The sequence below is a fragment of the Saccoglossus kowalevskii genome, unplaced genomic scaffold (genome assembly GCF_978046115.1).
Source record: "Saccoglossus kowalevskii unplaced genomic scaffold, keSacKowa6.1 SCAFFOLD_110, whole genome shotgun sequence".
In the NCBI taxonomy this organism is placed as follows: domain Eukaryota; kingdom Metazoa; phylum Hemichordata; class Enteropneusta; family Harrimaniidae; genus Saccoglossus; species Saccoglossus kowalevskii.
The window spans coordinates 49,811-72,917 of NW_028188638.1; the positions used below are offsets into that span (position 1 = coordinate 49,811).

At 40.7% G+C, this 23,107-nt stretch overlaps 6 pseudogenes; all 6 read left to right on the forward strand.

The window, feature by feature from the left end:
• Window positions 1-21,382: 21,382 nt before the first annotated feature.
• Window positions 21,383-21,502, forward strand: LOC146726001 (5S ribosomal RNA; annotated as a pseudogene).
• A 96-nt stretch (window positions 21,503-21,598) lies between these two features.
• LOC146726002 (5S ribosomal RNA) lies at window positions 21,599-21,717 on the forward strand (annotated as a pseudogene).
• A 496-nt stretch (window positions 21,718-22,213) lies between these two features.
• Window positions 22,214-22,333, forward strand: LOC146726003 (5S ribosomal RNA; annotated as a pseudogene).
• A 96-nt stretch (window positions 22,334-22,429) lies between these two features.
• LOC146726004 (5S ribosomal RNA) lies at window positions 22,430-22,549 on the forward strand (annotated as a pseudogene).
• A 214-nt stretch (window positions 22,550-22,763) lies between these two features.
• Window positions 22,764-22,883, forward strand: LOC146726005 (5S ribosomal RNA; annotated as a pseudogene).
• A 96-nt stretch (window positions 22,884-22,979) lies between these two features.
• On the forward strand, window positions 22,980-23,099 carry LOC146726006 (5S ribosomal RNA; annotated as a pseudogene).
• The last annotated feature ends 8 nt before the right edge of the window (window positions 23,100-23,107 follow it).

A 23,107-nucleotide genomic window follows, 5' to 3' on the forward strand; every position in this document is an offset into this window, starting at 1 on the left:
TTTGCAACTGCTTTTCAGTCTTTGCCACTAATTTTCAGCACTTTGCCACAACTTTTCAGTACTTTGCCACACTTTTCAGCACTTTGCCTCAACTTTTTTGTAATTTGCCACACTTTTCAGTACTTTGCCACGACTTTGCCACAACTTTGCAGTACTTTGCCACCCTTTTCAGTACTTTGCAACTGCTTTTCAGTACTTTGCCACTAATTTTCAGCACTTTGCCACAACTTTTCATTACTTTGCCACACTTTTCAGCACTTTGACACTACTTTTCAGTACTTTGCCACTTCTTTTCAGCACTTTGCCACGACTTTGCCGCAACTTTTCAGTACTTTGCCACACTTTTCAGTACTTTGCCACTACTTTTCAGCACTTTGCCACAACTTTTCTGTACTTTGCCACGCTTTTCAGTACTTTGCCACGACTTTGCCACAACTTGTCAGTACTTTGCCACACTTTTCAGCACTTTGCCTCTACTTTTCAGTATTTTGCCACTACTTTTCAGCACTTTTCCACAACTTTTCAGTACTTTGCCACACTTTTCAGTACATTGCCACAACTTTTCAGTACTTTGCCACTGCTTTTCAGTACTTTGACACTACTTTTCAGCACTTTGCCACAACTTTTCAGTACTTTGCCACACTTTTCAGAACTTTGCCACTGCTTTTCAATACTTTGCCACTACTTTTCAGCACTTTGCCACAACTTTTCAGTACTTTGCCAAACTTTTCAGTAATTTGCCTCTACTTTTCAGCATTTTGCCACAACTTTTCAGTACTTTGCCACACTTTTCAGTACTTTGCCACGACATTGCCACAACTTTTCAGTACTTTTCCACACTTTTCAGTACTTTGCCACTGATTTTCAGTACTTTGCCACAACTTGTCAGCACTTTGCCACAACTTTTCATTACTTTGCCACACTTTTTCAGTACTTTGCCACTACTTTTCCGCACTTCGCCACCGCCTCTCAGTACTTTGCCACAACTTTTCAGTACTTTGCCACACTTTTCAGCACTTTGCCAATACTTGTTAGTACTTTGCCACACTTTTCAGTACTTTTCCACGACTTTGCCACAACTTTTCAGTACTTTGCCACTACTTTTCATCACTTTGCCACACTTTTCAACACTTTGTCACTGCTTTTCAGTACTTTGCCACTACTTTTCAGCACTTTGCCACAACTTTTCAGTACTTGGCCACACTTTTCAGGACGTTGCCACACTTTTTAGTACTTTGCCACTACTTTTCAGTACTGTGCCACACTTTTCAGCACTTTGCCACAACTTGTCAGTACTTTGCCACACTTTTCAGTACTTTGCCTCTACTTTTCAGCACTTTGCCACAACTTTTCAGTACTTTGCCACACTTTTCAGTACTTTGCCACTACTTTTCAGCACTTTGCCAAAACTTTTCAGTACTTTGCCACAACTTTTCAGTACTTTGCCACACTGTTTAGTACTTTGTCACTGCTTTTCAGTAATTTGCCACAACTTTTCAGTACTTTGCCACACTTTTTCAGTACTTTGCCACTACTTTTCAGCACTTCGCCACTGAATTGCAGTACTTTGCCACAATTTTTCAGTACTTTGCCACTATATTTCACCACTTTGCCACAACTTTTCAGTACTTTGCCACACTTTTCAGCACTTTGCCACTACTTTTCAGTACTTTGCCACTACTTTTCAGCACTTTGCCACAACTTTTCAGTACTTTGCCACACTTTTCAGCACATTGCCACAACATTTCAGTACTTTGCCATAACTTTGCCACAACTTTTCAGTACTTTGCCACACATTTCAGTATTTTGCCACCCTTTTCACTACTTTGCAACTGCTTTTCAGTCTTTGCCACTAATTTTCAGCACTTTGCCACAACTTTTCAGTACTTTGCCACGACTTTGCCACAACTTTGCAGTACTTTGCCACCCTTTTCAGTACTTTGCAACTGCTTTTCAGTACTTTGCCACTAATTTTCAGCACTTTGCCACAACTTTTCAGTACTTTGCCACACTTTTCAGCACTTTGACACTACATTTCAGTACTTTGCCACTTTTTTCAGCACTTTGCCACGACTTTGCCGCAACTTTTCAGTACTTTGCCACACTTTTCAGTACTTTGCCACTACTTTTCAGCACTTTGCCACAACTTTTCTGTACTTTGCCACGCTTTTCAGTACTTTGCCACGACTTTGCCACAACTTGTCAGTACTTTGCCACACTTTTCAGCTCTTTGCCTCTACTTTTCAGTATTTTGCCACTACTTTTCAGCACTTTTCCACAACTTTTCAGTACTTTGCCACACTTTTCAGTACATTGCCACAACTTTTCAGTACTTTGCCACTGCTTTTCAGTACTTTGCCACTACTTTTCAGCATTTTGCCACAACTTTTCAGTACTTTGCCACACTTTTCAGCACTTTGCCACTACTTTTCAATACTTTGCCACTACTTTTCAGCACTTTGCCACAACTTTTCAGTACTTTGCCAAACTTTTCAGTAATTTGCCTCTACTTTTCAGCATTTTGCCACAACTTTTCAGTACTTTGCCACACTTTTCAGTACTTTGCCACGACATTGCCACAACTTTTCAGTACTTTTCCACACTTTTCAGTACTTTGCCACTGATTTTCAGTGCTTTGCCACAACTTGTCAGCACTTTGCCACAACTTTTCATTACTTTGCCACACTTTTTCAGTACTTTGCCACTACTTTTCCGCACTTCGCCACCGCCTCTCAGTACTTTGCCACAACTTTTCAGTACTTTGCCACACTTTTCAGTACTTTTCCACGACTTTGCCACAACTTTTCAGTACTTTGCCACTACTTTTCATCACTTTGCCACACTTTTCAACACTTTGTCACTGCTTTTCAGTACTTTGCCACTACTTTTCAGCACTTTGCCACAACTTTTCAGTACTTGGCCACACTTTTCAGGACGTTGCCACACTTTTTAGTACTTTGCCACTACTTTTCAGTACTTTGCCACACTTTTCAGCACTTTGCCACAACTTGTCAGTACTTTGCCACACTTTTCAGTACTTTGCCTCTACTTTTCATCACTTTGCCACAACTTTTCAGTACTTTGCCACACTTTTCAGTACTTTGCCACTACTTTTCAACACTTTGCCAAAACTTTTCAGTACTTAGCCACAACTTTTCAGTACTTTGCCACACTTTTTATTACTTTGTCACTGCTTTTCAGTACTTTGCCACAACTTTTCAGTACTTTGCCACACTTTTTCAGTACTTTGCCACTACTTTTCAGCACTTCGCCGCTGAATTGCAGTACTTTGCCACAATTTTTCAGTACTTTGCCACTAATTTTCAGCACTTTGCCACAACTTTTCAGTACTTTGCCACACTTTTCAGCACTTTGACACTACTTTTCAGTACTTTGCCACTTTTTTTCAGCACTTTGCCACGACTTTGCCGCAACTTTTCAGTACTTTGCCACACTTTTCAGTACTTTGCCACACTTTTCAGTACATTGCCACAACTTTTCAGTACTTTGCCACTGCTTTTCAGTACTTTGCCACTACTTTTCAGCATTTTGCCACAACTTTTCAGTACTTTGCCACACTTTTCAGCACTTTGCCACTACTTTTCAATACTTTGCCACTACTTTTCAGCACTTTGCCACAACTTTTCAGTACTTTGCCAAACTTTTCAGTAATTTGCCTCTACTTTTCAGCATTTTGCCACAACTTTTCAGTACTTTGCCACACTTTTCAGTACTTTGCCACGACATTGCCACAACTTTTCAGTACTTTTCCACACTTTTCAGTACTTTGCCACTGATTTTCAGTGCTTTGCCACAACTTGTCAGCACTTTGCCACAACTTTTCATTACTTTGCCACACTTTTTCAGAACTTTGCCACTACTTTTCCGCACTTCGCCACTGCCTCTCAGTACTTTGCCACAACTTTTCAGTACTTTGCCACACTTTTCAGTACTTTTCCACGACTTTGCCACAACTTTTCAGTACTTTGCCACTACTTTTCATCACTTTGCCACACTTTTCAGGACGTTGCCACACTTTTTAGTACTTTGCCACTACTTTTCAGTACTTTGCCACACTTTTCAGCACTTTGCCACAACTTGTCAGTACTTTGCCACACTTTTCAGTACTTTGCCTCTACTTTTCAGCACTTTGCCACAACTTTTCAGTACTTTGCCACACTTTTCAGTACTTTGCCACTACTTTTCAACACTTTGCCAAAACTTTTCAGTACTTAGCCACAACTTTTCAGTACTTTGCCACACTTTTTAGTACTTTGTCACTGCTTTTCAGTACTTTGCCACAACTTTTCAGTACTTTGCCACACTTTTTCAGTACTTTGCCACTACTTTTCAGCACTTCGCCGCTGAATTGCAGTACTTTGCCACAATTTTTCAGTACTTTGCCACTATATTTCACCACTTTGCCACAACTTTTCAGTACTTTGCCACACTTTTCAGCACTTTGCCACTACTTTTCAGTACTTTGCCACTACTTTTCAGCACTTTGCCACAACTTTTCAGTACTTTGCCACACTTTTCAGTACTTTGTCAAGGCTTTTCAGCACTTTGCCACAACTTTTCAGTACTTTGCTACACTTTTCAGTACTTTGCCACTACTTTTCAGCATTTTGACAAAACTTTTCAGTACTTTGCCACGACTTTGCCACAACTTTGCCACGACTTTGCCACAACTTTTCAATACATTGCCTCACTTTTCATTACTTTGCCACTGCTTTTCAGTACTTTGCCACTACTTTTCAGCACATTGCTACAACTTTTCAGTACTTTGCCACACTTTTCATCACTTTGCCACTACTTTTCAGAACTTTGCCACAACTTTTCAGTACTTTGCCACACTTTTCAGTACTTTGCCACGACTTTGTCACAATTTTTCAGTACTTTGCCACACTTTTCAGTACTTTGCCACACTTTTTCAGTACTTTTCCACGACTTTGCCACAACTTTTCAGTACTTTGCCACACTTTTCAGCACATTGCCACAACATTTCAGTACTTTGCCATGACTTTGCCACAACTTTTCAGTACTTTGCCACACATTTCAGTACTTTGCCACTACTTTTCATTACTTTGCCACAACTTTGCAGTATTTTGCCACCCTTTTCAGTACTTTGCAACTGCTTTTCAGTCTTTGCCACTAATTTTCAGCACTTTGCCACAACTTTTCAGTACTTTGCCACACTTTTCAGCACTTTGCCACAACTTTTCTGTAATTTGCCACACTTTTCAGTACTTTGCCACGACTTTGCCACAACTTTGCAGTACTTTGCCACCCTTTTCAGTACTTTGCAACTGCTTTTCAGTACTTTGCCACTAATTTTCAGCACTTTGCCACAACTTTTCAGTACTTTGCCCCTTCTTTTCAGCACTTTGCGACGACTTTGCCGCAACTTTTCAGTACTTTGCCACACTTTTCAGTACTTTGCCACTAATTTTCAGCACTTTGCCACAACTATTCTGTACTTTGCAACGCTTTTCAGTACTTTGCCACGACTTTGCCACAACTTGTCAGTACTTTGCCACACTTTTCAGTACTTTGCCACTACTTTTCAGCACATTGCTACAACTTTTCAGTACTTTGCCACACTTTTCATCACTTTGCCACTACTTTTCAGAACTTTGCCACAACTTTTCAGTACTTTGCCACACTTTTCAGTACTTTGCCACGACTTTGCCACAATTTTCAGTACTTTGCCACAGTTTTCAGCACATTGCCACAACATTTCAGTACTTTGCCATGACTTTGCCACAACTTTTCAGTACTTTGCCACACATTACAGTACTTTGCCACTACTTTTCATTACTTTGCCACAACTTTGCAGTATTTTGCCACCCTTTTCAGTACTTTGCAACTGCTTTTCAGTCTTTGCCACTAATTTTCAGCACTTTGCCACAACTTTTCAGTATTTTGCCACACTTTTCAGCACTTTGCCACAACTTTTCTGTAATTTGCCACACTTTTCAGTACTTTGCCACGACTTTGCCACAACTTTGCAGAACTTTGCCACCCTTTTCAGTACTTTGCAACTGCTTTTCAGTACTTTGCCACTAATTTTCAGCACTTTGCCACAACTTTTCAGTACTTTGCCACACTTTTCAGCACTTTGACACTACTTTTCACTACTTTGCCACTTCTTTTCAGCACTTTGCCACGTCTTTGCCGCAACTTTTCAGTACTTTGCCACACTTTTCAGTACTTTGCCACTACTTTTCAGCACTTTGCCACAACTTTTCTGTACTTTGCCACGCTTTTCAGTACTTTGCCACTAATTTTCAGCACTTTGCCACGACTTGTCAGTACTTTGCCACACTTTTCAGCACTTTGCCTCTACTTTTCAGTATTTTGCCACTACTTTTCAGCACTTTTCCACAACTTTTCAGTACTTTGCCACACTTTTCAGTATATTGCCACACTTTTCAGTACTTTGCCACTGCTTTTCAGTACTTTGCCACGACATTGCCACAACTTTTCAGTACTTTTCCACACTTTTCAGTACTTTGCCACTGATTTTCATTACTTTGCCACAACTTGTCAGCACTTTGCCACAACTTTTCATTACTTTGCCACACTTTTTCAGTACTTTGCCACTACTTTTCCGCACTTCGCCACCGCCTCTCAGTACTTTGCCACAACTTTTCAGTACTTTGCCACACTTTTCAGCACTTTGCCAATACTTGTTAGTACTTTGCCACACTTTTCAGTACTTTTCCACGACTTTGCCACAACTTTTCAGTACTTTGCCACTACTTTTCATCACTTTGCCACACTTTTCAACACTTTGTCACTGCTTTTCAGTACTTTGCCACTACTTTTCAGCACTTTGCCACAACTTTTCAGTACTTGGCCACACTTTTCAGGACGTTGCCACACTTTTTAGTACTTTGCCACTACTTTTCAGTACTGTGCCACACTTTTCAGCACTTTGCCACAACTTGTCAGTACTTTGCCACACTTTTCAGTACTTTGCCTCTACTTTTCAGCACTTTGCCACAACTTTTCAGTACTTTGCCACACTTTTCAGTACTTTGCCACTACTTTTCAGCACTTTGCCAAAACTTTTCAGTACTTTGCCACAAATTTTCAGTACTTTGCCACACTGTTTAGTACTTTGTCACTGCTTTTCAGTAATTTGCCACAACTTTTCAGTACTTTGCCACACTTTTTCAGTACTTTGCCACTACTTTTCAGCACTTCGCCACTGAATTGCAGTACTTTGCCACAATTTTTCAGTACTTTGCCACTATATTTCACCACTTTGCCACAACTTTTCAGTACTTTGCCACACTTTTCAGCACTTTGCCACTACTTTTCAGTACTTTGCCACTACTTTTCAGCACTTTGCCACAACTTTTCAGTACTTTGCCACACATTTCAGTATTTTGCCACCCTTTTCACTACTTTGCAACTGCTTTTCAGTCTTTGCCACTAATTTTCAGCACTTTGCCACAACTTTTCAGTACTTTGCCACGACTTTGCCACAACTTTGCAGTACTTTGCCACCCTTTTCAGTACTTTGCAACTGCTTTTCAGTACTTTGCCACTAATTTTCAGCACTTTGCCACAACTTTTCAGTACTTTGCCACACTTTTCAGCACTTTGACACTACATTTCAGTACTTTGCCACTTTTTTCAGCACTTTGCCACGACTTTGCCGCAACTTTTCAGTACTTTGCCACACTTTTCAGTACTTTGCCACTACTTTTCAGCACTTTGCCACAACTTTTCTGTACTTTGCCACGCTTTTCAGTACTTTGCCACGACTTTGCCACAACTTGTCAGTACTTTGCCACACTTTTCAGCTCTTTGCCTCTACTTTTCAGTATTTTGCCACTACTTTTCAGCAATTTTCCACAACTTTTCAGTACTTTGCCACACTTTTCAGTACATTGCCACAACTTTTCAGTACTTTGCCACTGCTTTTCTGTACTTTGCCACTACTTTTCAGCATTTTGCCACAACTTTTCAGTACTTTGCCACACTTTTCAGCACTTTGCCACTACTTTTCAATACTTTGCCACTACTTTTCAGCACTTTGCCACAACTTTTCAGTACTTTGCCAAACTTTTCAGTAATTTGCCTCTACTTTTCAGCATTTTGCCACAACTTTTCAGTACTTTGCCATACTTTTCAGTACTTTGCCACGACATTGCCACAACTTTTCAGTACTTTTCCACACTTTTCAGTACTTTGCCACTGATTTTCAGTGCTTTGCCACAACTTGTCAGCACTTTGCCACAACTTTTCATTACTTTGCCACACTTTTTCAGTACTTTGCCACTACTTTTCCGCACTTCGCCACCGCCTCTCAGTACTTTGCCACAACTTTTCAGTACTTTGCCACACTTTTCAGTACTTTTCCACGACTTTGCCACAACTTTTCAGTACTTTGCCACTACTTTTCATCACTTTGCCACACTTTTCAACACTTTGTCACTGCTTTTCAGTACTTTGCCACTACTTTTCAGCACTTTGCCACAACTTTTCAGTACTTGGCCACACTTTTCAGGACGTTGCCACACTTTTTAGTACTTTGCCACTACTTTTCAGTACTTTGCCACACTTTTCAGCACTTTGCCACAACTTGTCAGTACTTTGCCACACTTTTCAGTACGTTGCCTCTACTTTTCAGCACTTTGCCACAACTTTTCAGTACTTTGCCACACTTTTCAGTACTTTGCCACTACTTTTCAACACTTTGCCAAAACTTTTCAGTACTTAGCCACAACTTTTCAGTACTTTGCCACACTTTTTATTACTTTGTCACTGCTTTTCAGTACTTTGCCACAACTTTTCAGTACTTTGCCACACTTTTTCAGTACTTTGCCACTACTTTTCAGCACTTCGCCGCTGAATTGCAGTACTTTGCCACAATTTTTCGGTACTTTGCCACTAATTTTCAGCACTTTGCCACAACTTTTCAGTACTTTGCCACACTTTTCAGCACTTTGACACTACTTTTCAGTACTTTGCCACTTTTTTTCAGCACTTTGCCACGACTTTGCCGCAACTTTTCAGTACTTTGCCACACTTTTCAGTACTTTGCCACACTTTTCAGTACATTGCCACAACTTTTCAGTACTTTGCCACTGCTTTTCAGTACTTTGCCACTACTTTTCAGCATTTTGCCACAACTTTTCAGTACTTTGCCACACTTTTCAGCACTTTGCCACTACTTTTCAATACTTTGCCACTACTTTTCAGCACTTTGCCACAACTTTTCAGTACTTTGCCAAACTTTTCAGTAATTTGCCTCTACTTTTCAGCATTTTGCCACAACTTTTCAGTACTTTGCCACATTTTTCAGTACTTTGCCACGACATTGCCACAACTTTTCAGTACTTTTCCACACTTTTCAGTACTTTGCCACTGATTTTCAGTGCTTTGCCACCGCTTGTCAGCACTTTGCCACAACTTTTCATTACTTTGCCACACTTTTTCAGTACTTTGCCACTACTTTTCCGCACTTCGCCACCGCCTCTCAGTACTTTGCCACAACTTTTCAGTACTTTGCCACACTTTTCAGTACTTTTCCACGACTTTGCCACAACTTTTCAGTACTTTGCCACTACTTTTCATCACTTTGCCACACTTTTCAGGACGTTGCCACACTTTTTAGTACTTTGCCACTACTTTTCAGTACTTTGCCACACTTTTCAGCACTTTGCCACAACTTGTCAGTACTTTGCCACACTTTTCAGTACTTTGCCTCTACTTTTCAGCACCTTGCCACAACTTTTCAGTACTTTGCCACACTTTTCAGTACTTTGCCACTACTTTTCAACACTTTGCCAAAACTTTTCAGTACTTAGCCACAACTTTTCAGTACTTTGCCACACTTTTTAGTACTTTGTCACTGCTTTTCAGTACTTTGCCACAACTTTTCAGTACTTTGCCACACTTTTTCAGTACTTTGCCACTACTTTTCAGCACTTCGCCGCTGAATTGCAGTACTTTGCCACAATTTTTCAGTACTTTGCCACTATATTTCACCACTTTGCCACAACTTTTCAGTACTTTGCCACACTTTTCAGCACTTTGCCACTACTTTTCAGTACTTTGCCACTACTTTTCAGCACTTTGCCACAACTTTTCAGTACTTTGCCACACTTTTCAGTACTTTGTCAAGGCTTTTCAGCACTTTGCCACAACTTTTCAGTACTTTGCTACACTTTTCAGTACTTTGCCACTACTTTTCAGCATTTTGACAAAACTTTTCAGTACTTTGCCACGACTTTGCCACAACTTTGCCACGACTTTGCCACAACTTTTCAATACATTGCCTCACTTTTCATTACTTTGCCACTGCTTTTCAGTACTTTGCCACTACTTTTCAGCACATTGCTACAACTTTTCAGTACTTTGCCACACTTTTCATCACTTTGCCACTACTTTTCAGAACTTTGCCACAACTTTTCAGTACTTTGCCACACTTTTCAGTACTTTGCCACGACTTTGTCACAATTTTTCAGTACTTTGCCACACTTTTCAGTACTTTGCCACACTTTTTCAGTACTTTTCCACGACTTTGCCACAACTTTTCAGTACTTTGCCACACTTTTCAGCACATTGCCACAACATTTCAGTACTTTGCCATGACTTTGCCACAACTTTTCAGTACTTTGCCACACATTTCAGTACTTTGCCACTACTTTTCATTATTTTGCCACAACTTTGCAGTATTTTGCCACCCTTTTCAGTACTTTGCAACTGCTTTTCAGTCTTTGCCACTAATTTTCAGCACTTTGCCACAACTTTTCAGTACTTTGCCACACTTTTCAGCACTTTGCCACAACTTTTCTGTAATTTGCCACACTTTTCAGTACTTTGCCACGACTTTGCCACAACTTTGCAGTACTTTGCCACCCTTTTCAGTACTTTGCAACTGCTTTTCAGTACTTTGCCACTAATTGTCAGCACTTTGCCACAACTTTTCAGTACTTTGCCCCTTCTTTTCAGCACTTTGCGACGACTTTGCCGCAACTTTTCAGTACTTTGCCACACTTTTCAGTACTTTGCCACTAATTTTCAGCACTTTGCCACAACTTTTCTGTACTTTGCCACGCTTTTCAGTACTTTGCCACGACTTTGCCACAACTTGTCAGTACTTTGCCACACTTTTCAGTACTTTGCCACTACTTTTCAGCACATTGCTACAACTTTTCAGTACTTTGCCACATTTTTCATCACTTTGCCACTACTTTTCAGAACTTTGCCACAACTTTTCAGTACTTTGCCACACTTTTCAGTACTTTGCCACGACTTTGCCACAATTTTCAGTACTTTGCCACACTTTTCAGTACTTTGCCACACTTTTCAGTACTTTTCCACGACTTTGCCACAACTTTTCAGTATTTTGCCACACTTTTCAGCACATTGCCACAACATTTCAGTACTTTGCCATGACTTTGCCACAACTTTTCAGTACTTTGCCACACATTTCAGTACTTTGCCACTACTTTTCATTACTTTGCCACAACTTTGCAGTATTTTGCCACCCTTTTCAGTACTTTGCAAATGCTTTTCAGTCTTTGCCACTAATTTTCAGCACTTTGCCACAACTTTTCAGTATTTTGCCACACTTTTCAGCACTTTGCCACAACTTTTCTGTAATTTGCCACACTTTTCAGTACTTTGCCACGACTTTGCCACAACTTTGCAGAACTTTGCCACCCTTTTCAGTACTTTGCAACTGCTTTTCAGTACTTTGCCACTAATTTTCAGCACTTTGCCACAACTTTTCAGTACTTTGCCACACTTTTCAGCACTTTGACACTACTTTTCACTACTTTGCCACTTCTTTTCAGCACTTTGCCACGTCTTTGCCGCAACTTTTCAGTACTTTGCCACACTTTTCAGTACTTTGCCACTACTTTTCAGCACTTTGCCACAACTTTTCTGTACTTTGCCACGCTTTTCAGTACTTTGCCACTAATTTTCAGCACTTTGCCACGACTTGTCAGTACTTTGCCACACTTTTCAGCACTTTGCCTCTACTTTTCAGTATTTTGCCACTACTTTTCAGCACTTTTCCACAACTTTTCAGTACTTTGCCACACTTTTCAGTATATTGCCACACTTTTCAGTACTTTGCCACTGCTTTTCAGTACTTTGCCACTACTTTTCAGCACTTTGCCACAACTTTTCAGTACTTTGCCACACTTTTCAGCACTTTGCCACTACTTTTCAATACTTTGCCACTACTTTTCAGCACTTTGCCACAACTTTTCAGTACTTTGCCAAACTTTTCAGTAATTTACCTCTACTTTTCAGCACTTTGCCACAACTTTTCAGTACTTTGCCACACTTTTCAGCACTTTGCCACAACTTTTCTGTAATTTGCCACACTTTTCAGTACTTTGCCACGACTTTGCCACAACTTTGCAGTACTTTGCCACCCTTTTCAGTACTTTGCAACTGCTTTTCAGTACTTTGCCACTAATTTTCAGCACTTTGCCACAACTTTTCAGTACTTTGCCACACTTTTCAGCACTTCGACACTACTTTTCACTACTTTGCCACTTCTTTTCAGCACTTTGCCACGACTTTGCCGCAACTTTTCAGTACTTTGCCACACTTTTCAGTACTTTGCCACTACTTTTCAGCACTTTGCCACAACTTTTCTGTACTTTGCCACGCTTTTCAGTACTTTGCCACTAATTTTCAGCACTTTGCCACGACTTTTCAGTATTTTGCCACTACTTTTCAGCACTTTTCCACAACTTTTCAGTACTTTGCCACACTTTTCAGTATATTGCCACACTTTTCAGTACTTTGCCACTGCTTTTCAGTACGTTGCCACTACTTTTCAGCACTTTGCCACAACTTTTCAGTACTTTGCCACACTTTTCAGCACTTTGCCACTACTTTTCAATACTTTGCCACTACTTTTCAGCACTTTGCCACAACTTTTCAGTACTTTGCCAAACTTTTCAGTAATTTACCTCTACTTTTCAGCACTTTGCCACAACTTTTCAGTACTTTGCCACACTTTTCAGTACTTTGCCACGACATTGCCACAACTTTTCAGTACTTTTCCACACTTTTCAGTACTTTGCCACTGATTTTCAGTACTTTGCCACAACTTGTCAGCACTTTGACACTACTTTTCAGTACTTTGCCACTTCTTTTCAGCACTTTGCCACGACTTTGCCGCAACTTGTCAGTACTTTGCCACACTTTTCAGCACTTTGCCTCTACTTTTCAGTATTTTGCCACTACTTTTCAGCACTTTTCCACAACTTTTCAGTACTTTGCCACACTTTTCAGTACATTGCCACAACTTTTCAGTACTTTGCCACACTTTTCAGTACTTTGCCACTGCTTTTCAGTACTTTGCCACTACTTTTCAGCACTTTGCCACAACTTTTCAGTACTTTGCCACACTTTTCAGCACTTTGCCACTACTTTTCAATACTTTGCCACTACTTTTCAGCACTTTGCCACAACTTTCAGTACTTTGCCTCTACTTTTCAGTATTTTGCCACTACTTTTCAGCACTTTTCCACAACTTTTCAGTATTTTGCCACACTTTTCAAGTACATTGCCACAACTTTTCAGTACTTTGCCACACTTTTCAGTACTTTGCCACTGCTTTTCAGTACTTTGCCACTACTTTTCAGCATTTTGCCACAACTTTTCAGTACTTTGCCACACTTTTCAGCACTTTGCCACTACTTTTCAATACTTTGCCACTACTTTTCAGCACTTTGCCACAACTTTTCAGTACTTTGCCACACTTTTCAGTACTTTGCCACGACATTGCCACAACTTTTCAGTACTTTTCCACACTTTTCAATACTTTGCCACTGATTTTCAGTACTTTGCCACAACTTGTCAGCACTTTGCCACAACTTTTCAGTACTTTGCCACGCTTTTTCAGTACTTTGCCACTACTTTTCCGCACTTCGCCCCCGCCTCTCAGTACTTTGCCACAACTTTTCAGTACTTTGCTACTACTTTTCAGCACTTTGCCACAACTTTTCGGTACTTTGCCACACTTTTCAGCACTTTGCCACTACTTGTTAGTACTTTGCCACACTTTTCAGTACTTTTCCACGACTTTGCCACAACTTTTCAGTACTTTGCCACACTTTTCAGCACATTGCCACAACATTTCAGTACTTTGCCATGACTTTGCCACAACTTTTCAGTACTTTGCCACACATTTCAGTACTTTGCCACTACTTTTCAGCACTTTGCCTCAACTTTGCAGTATTTTGCCACCCTTTTCACTACTTTGCAACTGCTTTTCAGTCTTTGCCACTAATTTTCAGCACTTTGCCACAACTTTTCAGTACTTTGCCACACTTTTCATCACTTTGCCACAACTTTTCTGTAATTTGCCACACTTTTCAGTACTTTGCCACGAATTTGCCACAACTTTGCAGTACTTTGCCACCCTTTTCAGTACTTTGCAACTGCTTTTCATTACTTTGCCACTAATTTTCAGCACTTTGCCACAACTTTTCAGTACTTTGCCACACTTTTCAGCACTTTGACACTACTTTTCAGTACTTTGCCACTTCTTTTCAGCACTTTGCAACGACTTTGCCGCAACTTTTCAGTACTTTGCCACACTTTTCAGTACTTTGCCACTAATTTTCAGCACTTTGCCACAACTTTTCTGTACTTTGCCACGCTTTTCAGTACTTTGCCACGACTTTGCCACAACTTGTCAGTACTTTGCCACACTTTTCAGCACTTTGCCTCTACTTTTCAGTATTTTGCCACTACTTTTCAGCACTTTTCCACTACTTTTCAGCACATTGCCACAACTTTTCAGTACTTTGCCACACTTTTCAGCACTTTGCCACTACTTGTCAATACTTTGCCACTACTTTTCAGCACTTTGCCACAACTTTTCATTACTTTGCCAAACTTTTCAGTAATTTACCTCTACTTTTCAGCACTTTGCCACAACTTTTCAGTACTTTGCCACACTTTTCAGTACTTTGCCACGACATTGCCACAACTTTTCAGTACTTTTCCACAATTTTCAGTACTTTGCCACTGATTTTCAGTACTTTGCCACAACTTGTCAGCACTTTGCCACAACTTTTCAGTTCTTTGCCACACTTTTTCAGTACTTTGCCACTACTTTTCCGCACTTCGCCACCGCCTCTCAGTACTTTGCCACAACTTTTCAGTACTTTGCTACTACTTTTCAGCACTTTGCCACAACTTTTCGGTACTTTGCCACACTTTTCAGCACTTTGCCACTACTTGTTAGTACTTTGCCACACTTTTCAGTACTTTTCCACGACTTTGCCACAACTTTTCAGTACTTTGCCACACTTTTCAGCACATTGCCACAACATTTCAGTACTTTGCCATGACTTTGCCACAACTTTTCAGTACTTTGCCACACATTTCAGTACTTTGCCACTACTTTTCAGCACTTTGCCTCAACTTTGCAGTATTTTGCCACCCTTTTCACTACTTTGCAACTGCTTTTCAGTCTTTGCCACTAATTTTCAGCACTTTGCCACAACTTTTCAGTACTTTGCCACACTTTTCATCACTTTGCCACAACTTTTCTGTAATTTGCCACACTTTTCAGTACTTTGCCACGAATTTGCCACAACTTTGCAGTACTTTGCCACCCTTTTCAGTACTTTGCAACTGCTTTTCATTACTTTGCCACTAATTTTCAGCACTTTGCCACAACTTTTCAGTACTTTGCCACACTTTTCAGCACTTTGACACTACTTTTCAGTACTTTGCCACTTCTTTTCAGCACTTTGCAACGACTTTGCCGCAACTTTTCAGTACTTTGCCACACTTTTCAGTACTTTGCCACTAATTTTCAGCACTTTGCCACAACTTTTCTGTACTTTGCCACGCTTTTCAGTACTTTGCCACGACTTTGCCACAACTTGTCAGTACTTTGCCACACTTTTCAGCACTTTGCCTCTACTTTTCAGTATTTTGCCACTACTTTTCAGCACTTTTCCACTACTTTTCAGCACATTGCCACAACTTTTCAGAACTTTGCCACACTTTTCAGCACTTTGCCACTACTTGTCAATACTTTGCCACTACTTTTCAGCACTTTGCCACAACTTTTCATTACTTTGCCAAACTTTTCAGTAATTTACCTCTACTTTTCAGCACTTTGCCACAACTTTTCAGTACTTTGCCACACTTTTCAGTACTTTGCCACGACATTGCCACAACTTTTCAGTACTTTTCCACAATTTTCAGTACTTTGCCACTGATTTTCAGTACTTTGCCACAACTTGTCAGCACTTTGCCACAACTTTTCAGTTCTTTGCCACACTTTTTCAGTACTTTGCCACTACTTTTCCGCACTTCGCCACCGCCTCTCAGTACTTTGCCACAACTTTTCAGTACTTTGCTACTACTTTTCAGCACTTTGCCACAACTTTTCGGTACTTTGCCACACTTTTCAGCACTTTGCCACTACTTGTTAGTACTTTGCCACACTTTTCAGTACTTTTCCACGACTTTGCCACAACTTTTCAGTACATTGCCACAACATTTCAGTACTTTGCCATGACTTTGCCACAACTTTTCAGTACGTTGCCACACATTTCAGTACTTTGACACTACTTTTCAGCACTTTGCCTCAACTTTGCAGTATTTTGCCACCCTTTTCACTACTTTGCAACTGCTTTTCAGTCTTTGCCACTAATTTTCAGCACTTTGCCACAACTTGTCAGTACTTTGCCACACTTTTCATCACTTTGCCACAACTTTTCTGTAATTTGCCACACTTTTCAGTACTTTGCCACGAATTTGCCACAACTTTGCAGTACTTTGCCACCCTTTTCAGTACTTTGCAACTGCTTTTCAGTACTTTGCCACTAATTTTCAGCACTTTGCCACAACTTTTCAGTACTTTGCCACACTTTTCAGCACTTTGACACTACTTTTCAGTACTTTGCCACTTCTTTTCAGCACTTAGCCACGACTTTGCCGCAACTTTTCAGTACTTTGCCACACTTTTCAGTACTTTGCCACTACTTTTCAGCACTTTGCCACAACTTTTCTGTACTTTGCCACGCTTTTCAGTACTTTGCCACGACTTTGCCACAACTTGTCAGTACTTTGCCACACTTTTCAGCACTTTGCCTCTACTTTTCAGTATTTTGCCTCTACTTTTCAGCACTTTTCCACAACTTTTCAGTACTTTGCCACACTTTTCAGTACATTGCCACAACTTTTCAGTACTTTGCCACTGCTTTTCAGTACTTTGCCACTACTTTTCAGCACTTTGCCACAACTTTTCAGTACTTTGCCACACTTTTCAGCACTTTGCCACTACTTTTCAATACTTTGCCACTACTTTTCAGCACTTTGCCACAACTTTTCAGTACTTTGCCAAACTTTTCAGTAATTTGCCTCTACTTTTCAGCACTTTGCCACAACTTTTCAGTACTTTTCCACACTTTTCAGTACTTTGCCACTGATTTTCAGTACTTTGCCACAACTTGTCAGCACTTTGCCACAACTTTTCAGTACTTTGCCACACTTTTTCAGTACTTTGCCACTACTTTTCCGCACTTCGCCACCGCCTCTCAGTACTTTGCCACAACTTTTCAGTACTTTTCCACGACTTTGCCACAAATTTTCAGTACTTTGCCACACTTTTCAGCACATTACCACAACATTTCAGTACTTTGCCATGACTTTGCCACAACTTTTCAGTACTTTGCCACACATTTCAGTACTTTGCCACTACTTTTCAGCACTTTGCCACAACTTTGCAGTACTTTGCCACCCTTTTCAGTACTTTGCAACTGCTTTTCAGTACTTTGCCACTAGTTTTCAGCACTTTGCCACAACTTTTCAATACTTTGCCACACTTTTCAGCACTTTGCCACAACTTTTCTCTAATTTGCCACACTTTTCAGTACTTTGCCACGACTTTGCCACAATTTTGCAGTACTTTGCCATCCTTTTCTGTACTTTGCAACTGCTTTTCAGTACTTTGCCACTAATTTTCAGCACTTTGCCACAACTTTTCAGTACTTTGCCACACTTTTCGGCACTTTGCCACTACTTTTCAGTACTTTGCCACTTCTTTTCAGCACTTTGCCACGACTTTGCCTCAACTTTTCTGTACTTTGCCACACTTTTCAGTACTTTGCCACTACTTTTCAGCACTTTGCCACAATGTTTCTGTACTTTGCCACGCTTTTCAGTATTTTGCCACGACTTTGCCACAATTTGTCAGTACTTTGCCACACTTTTAAGCACTTTGCCACTACTTTTCAGTACTTTGCCACTACTTTTCAGCTCTTTGCCACAACTTTTCTGTACTTTGCCACACTTTTCAGCACTTTGCCACAACTTTTCAGTACTTTGCCACACTTTTCAGTACTTTGCCACGACTTTGCCACAACTTTTCAGTACTTTTCCACACTTTTCAGTATTTTGCCACTGATTTTCAGTACTTTGCCACTACATTTCAGCAATTTGCCACAACTTTTCAGTACTTTGCCACAATTTTAAGTACTTTGCCACGACTTTGCCACAACTTTTCAGTACTTTGCCACACTTTTCAGTACTTGGCCACACTTTTCAGGACTTTGCCACTGCTTTTCAGTACATTGCCACTACTTTTCAGCAATTTGCCACAAATTTTCAGTACTTTGCCACACTTTTGAGTACTTTGCCACGACATTGCCACAACTTTTGAGTACTTTGCCACACTTTTCAGTACTTTGCCACTAATTTTCAGCACTTTGCCACAACTTTTCAGTACTTTGCCACTACTTTTCATCACTTTGCCACACTTTTCAACACTTTGCCACTGCTTTTCAGTACTTTGCAACTAATTTTCAGCCCTTTGCAACAACTTTTCAGTACTTTGCCACACTTTTCAGTACTTTGCCACGACTTTGCCACAACTTTTCAGTACTTTTCCACACTTTTCAGTACTTTGCCACTGATTTTCAGGACTTTGCCACAACTTGTCAGCACTTTGCAACAACTTTTCAGTACTTTGCCACACTTTTTCAGTACTTTGCCACTACTTTTCTGCACTTCGCCACCGCCTCTCAGTACTTTGCCACAACTTTTCAGTACTTTGCTACTACTTTTCAGCACTTTGCCACAACTTTTCAGTACTTTGCCACAACTTTCAGCACTTTGCCACTACTTTTCAGTACTTTGCCACAATTTTCAGCACATTGTCACAACATTTCAGTACTTTTCCACGACTTTGCCACAACTTTTCAGTACTTTGCCGCACTTTTCAGCACATTGTCACAACATTTCAGTACTTTGCCATGACTTTGCCACAACGTTTCACTACGTTGCCACTCTTTTCAGTACTTTGCAACTGCTTTTCAGTACTTTGCCACTAATTTCCAGCACTTTGCCACAACTTTTCAGTACTTTGCCACACTTTTCAGCACTTTGCCACAACTTTTCTGTAATTTGCCACACTTTTCAGTACTTTGCCACGACTTTGCCACAACTTTCCAGTACTTTGCCACCCTTTTCAGTACTTTGCAACTGCTTTTCAGTACTTTGCCACTAATTTTCAGCACTTTGCCACAACTTTTCAGTACTTTGCCACACTTTTCAGCACTTTGCCACAACTTTTCTCTAATTTGCCACACTTTTCAGTACTTTGCCACGACTTTGCCACAATTTTGCAGTACTTTGCCACCCTTTTCAGTACTTTGCAACTGCTATTCAGTACTTTGCCACTAATTTTCAGCACTTTGCCACAACTTTTCAGTACTTTGCCACACTTTTCGGCACTTTGCCACTACTTTTCAGTACTTTGCTACTTCTTTTCAGCACTTTGCCACGACTTTGCCACAACTTTTCAGTACTTTGCCACACTTTTCAGTACTTTGCCACTACTTTTCAGCACTTTGCCACAATGTTTCTGTACTTTGCCACGCTTTTCAGTATTTTGCCACGACTTTGCCACACTTTGTCAGTACTTTGCCACACTTTTAAGCACTTTGCCACTACTTTTCAGTACTTTGCCACTACTTTTCAGCACTTTGCCACAACTTTTCTGTACTTTGCCACACTTTTCAGCACTTTGCCACAACTTTTCAGTACTTTGCCACACTTTTCAGTACTTTGCCACGACTTTGCCACAACTTTTCAGTACTTTTCCACACTTTTCAGTATTTTGCCACTGATTTTCAGTACTTTGCCACTACATTTCAGCAATTTGCCACAACTTTTCAGTACTTTGCCACAATTTTAAGTACTTTGCCACGACTTTGCCACAACTTTTCAGTACTTTGCCACACTTTTCAGTACTTGGCCACACTTTTCAGGACTTTGCCACTGCTTTTCAGTACATTGCCACTACTTTTCAGCAATTTGCCACAAATTTTCAGTACTTTGCCACACTTTTGAGTACTTTGCCACGACATTGCCACAACTTTTGAGTACTTTGCCACACTTTTCAGTACTTTGCCACTAATTTTCAGCACTTTGCCACAACTTTTCAGTACTTTGCCACTACTTTTCATCACTTTGCCACACTTTTCAACACTTTGCCACTGCTTTTCAGTACTTTGCAACTAATTTTCAGCCCTTTGCAACAACTTTTCAGTACTTTGCCACACTTTTCAGTACTTTGCCACGACTTTGCCACAACTTTTCAGTACTTTTCCACACTTTTCAGTACTTTGCCACTGATTTGCAGTACTTTGCCACAATTTTCAGCACATTGTCACAACATTTCAGTACTTTTCCACGACTTTGCCACAACTTTTCAGTACTTTGCCGCACTTTTCAGCACATTGTCACAAAATTTCAGTACTTTGCCATGACTTTGCCACAACGTTTCACTACGTTGCCACTCTTTTCAGTACTTTGCAACTGCTTTTCAGTACTTTGCCAGTAATTTCCAGCACTTTGCCACAACTTTTCAGTACTTTGCCACACTTTTCAGCACTTTGCCACAACTTTTCTGTAATTTGCCACACTTTTCAGTACTTTGCCACGACTTTGCCACAACTTTCCAGTACTTTGCCACCCTTTTCAGTACTTTGCAACTGCTTTTCAGTACTTTGCCACTAATTTTCAGCACTTTGCCACAACTTTTCAGTACTTTGCCACACTTTTCAGCACTTTGCCACTACTTTTCAGTACTTTGCCACTACTTTTCAGCACTTTGCCACAACTTTTCAGTACTTTGCCACTACATGTCATCACTTTGCCACACTTTTCAACACTTTGTCAACCGATTACTGAAGTTAAGCTGCATCAGGCGTGGTTAGTACTTGCATGGGAGACCGGCTAGGAATACCACGTGCAGTAGGCTTATCAACATTTTCATTCCACATTACATACCAACTTTTTCCCGGGATTGTTTGCCTAGCCGAAGCATTAAACGACATCCAATTCTGACGAATATTCAGCCTACTGTCAAACCATTGCAGAATACACCAGTTCTCGTCCGATCACTGAAGTTAAGGTGCATCGGGCGTGGTTAGTATTTGCATGGGAGACCGGATGGGAATATCACGTGCAGTAGGCTCATCAACATTTGTATTCCACATTACAAACTATCTATTTCCCATGATTTTTTGCCTAGCCGTAGCATTAAATGACATCCACTTCCGACGAGTATTCAGCCTACTGCCAAACCATTGCAGAATACACCAATTCTCGTCCGATCACTGAAGTTAAGCTCACCGGACGTGGTTAGTACTTGCATGGGAGACCAGCTGAGAATAACACGTGCAGTAGGCTCATCAACATTTGTATTCCACATTACATACTATCTTTTTTCCATGATTTTTTGCCTAGCCGAAGCATTAAATGACATTCAATTGCGACGAATATTCAGCCTACTGCCAAACCAATGCAGAATACACCAGTTCTCGTCCGATCACTGAAGTTAACCTGCATCGGGCATGGTTAGTACTTGCATGGGAGAATAACACATGCTGTAAGATCATCAACATTTTTATTCCACCGTACATAGTAACTTTTTCCAGGGATTTTTTGCATAGCCAAAGCATAAACGACATCCAATTCCAACGACCATTGCAGAATACACCAATTATCGTCCGATCACTGAAGTTAAGCTCACCGGACGTGGTTAGTACTTGCCTGGGAGACCGGCTGGGAATACCACGTGCAGTAGGCTTATCATCATTTTTATTCCACCGTACATACCAACATTTTCCCGGGATTTTTTGCCTAGCCGAAGCGTTAAACGACATCCAATTCTGACGAACACACAGCCTACAGCCAAATCATTGCAGAACACACCAGTTCTTGTCCGATCACTGAAGTTAAGCTGCATCGGACGTGGTAAGTACTTGAATGGGAGACCGGCTGGGAATGCCACGTGCAGTAGGCTCATCAACATTTTTATTCCACATTACATACTAACTTTTTCCTATGATTTTTTGCCTAGCCGTAGCATTAAATGACATCCAATTCCGAAGAATATTCAGCCTACTGCCAAACCATTGCAGAATACACCAATTCTCGTCCGATCACTGAAGTTAAGCTGCTTCGGGCGTGGTTAGTACTTGCATGGGAGACGAGCTGGGAATACCACGTGCAGTAGGCTGATGAACATTTTTATTGCAGAATACACCAGTTCTCGTCCGATCACTGAAGTTCAGCCGCATCGAGCGTGGTTAGTTCTTGCATGCGAGACCGGCTGGGAACACCACGTGCAGTAGGCTCATCAACATTTTTATTCCACATTACATAGCAACTTTTTCCCATGATTTTTTGCCTAGACGAAGCATTAAATGACATACAATTCGGACGAATATTCAGCCTACTGCCAAACCATTGCAGAATACACCAGTTCTCGTCCGATCACTGAAGTTAAGCTGCATCGGGCGTGGTTAGTACTTGCATGGGAGACCGGCTGGGAATACCACTTGCAGTAGGCTCATCAACATTTTTATTCCACATTACATACTAACTTTTACCCATGATTTTTTGCCTAGCCTTAGCATTAAATGACATCCAATTCCGACGAATATTCAGCCTACTGCAAAACCATTGCAGAATACACCAGTTCTCGTCGGATCATTGAAGTTAAGCTGCATCGGGCGTGGTTAGTACTAGCATGGGAGACCGGCTGGGAATACCACGTGCAGTAGGCTCATCACCA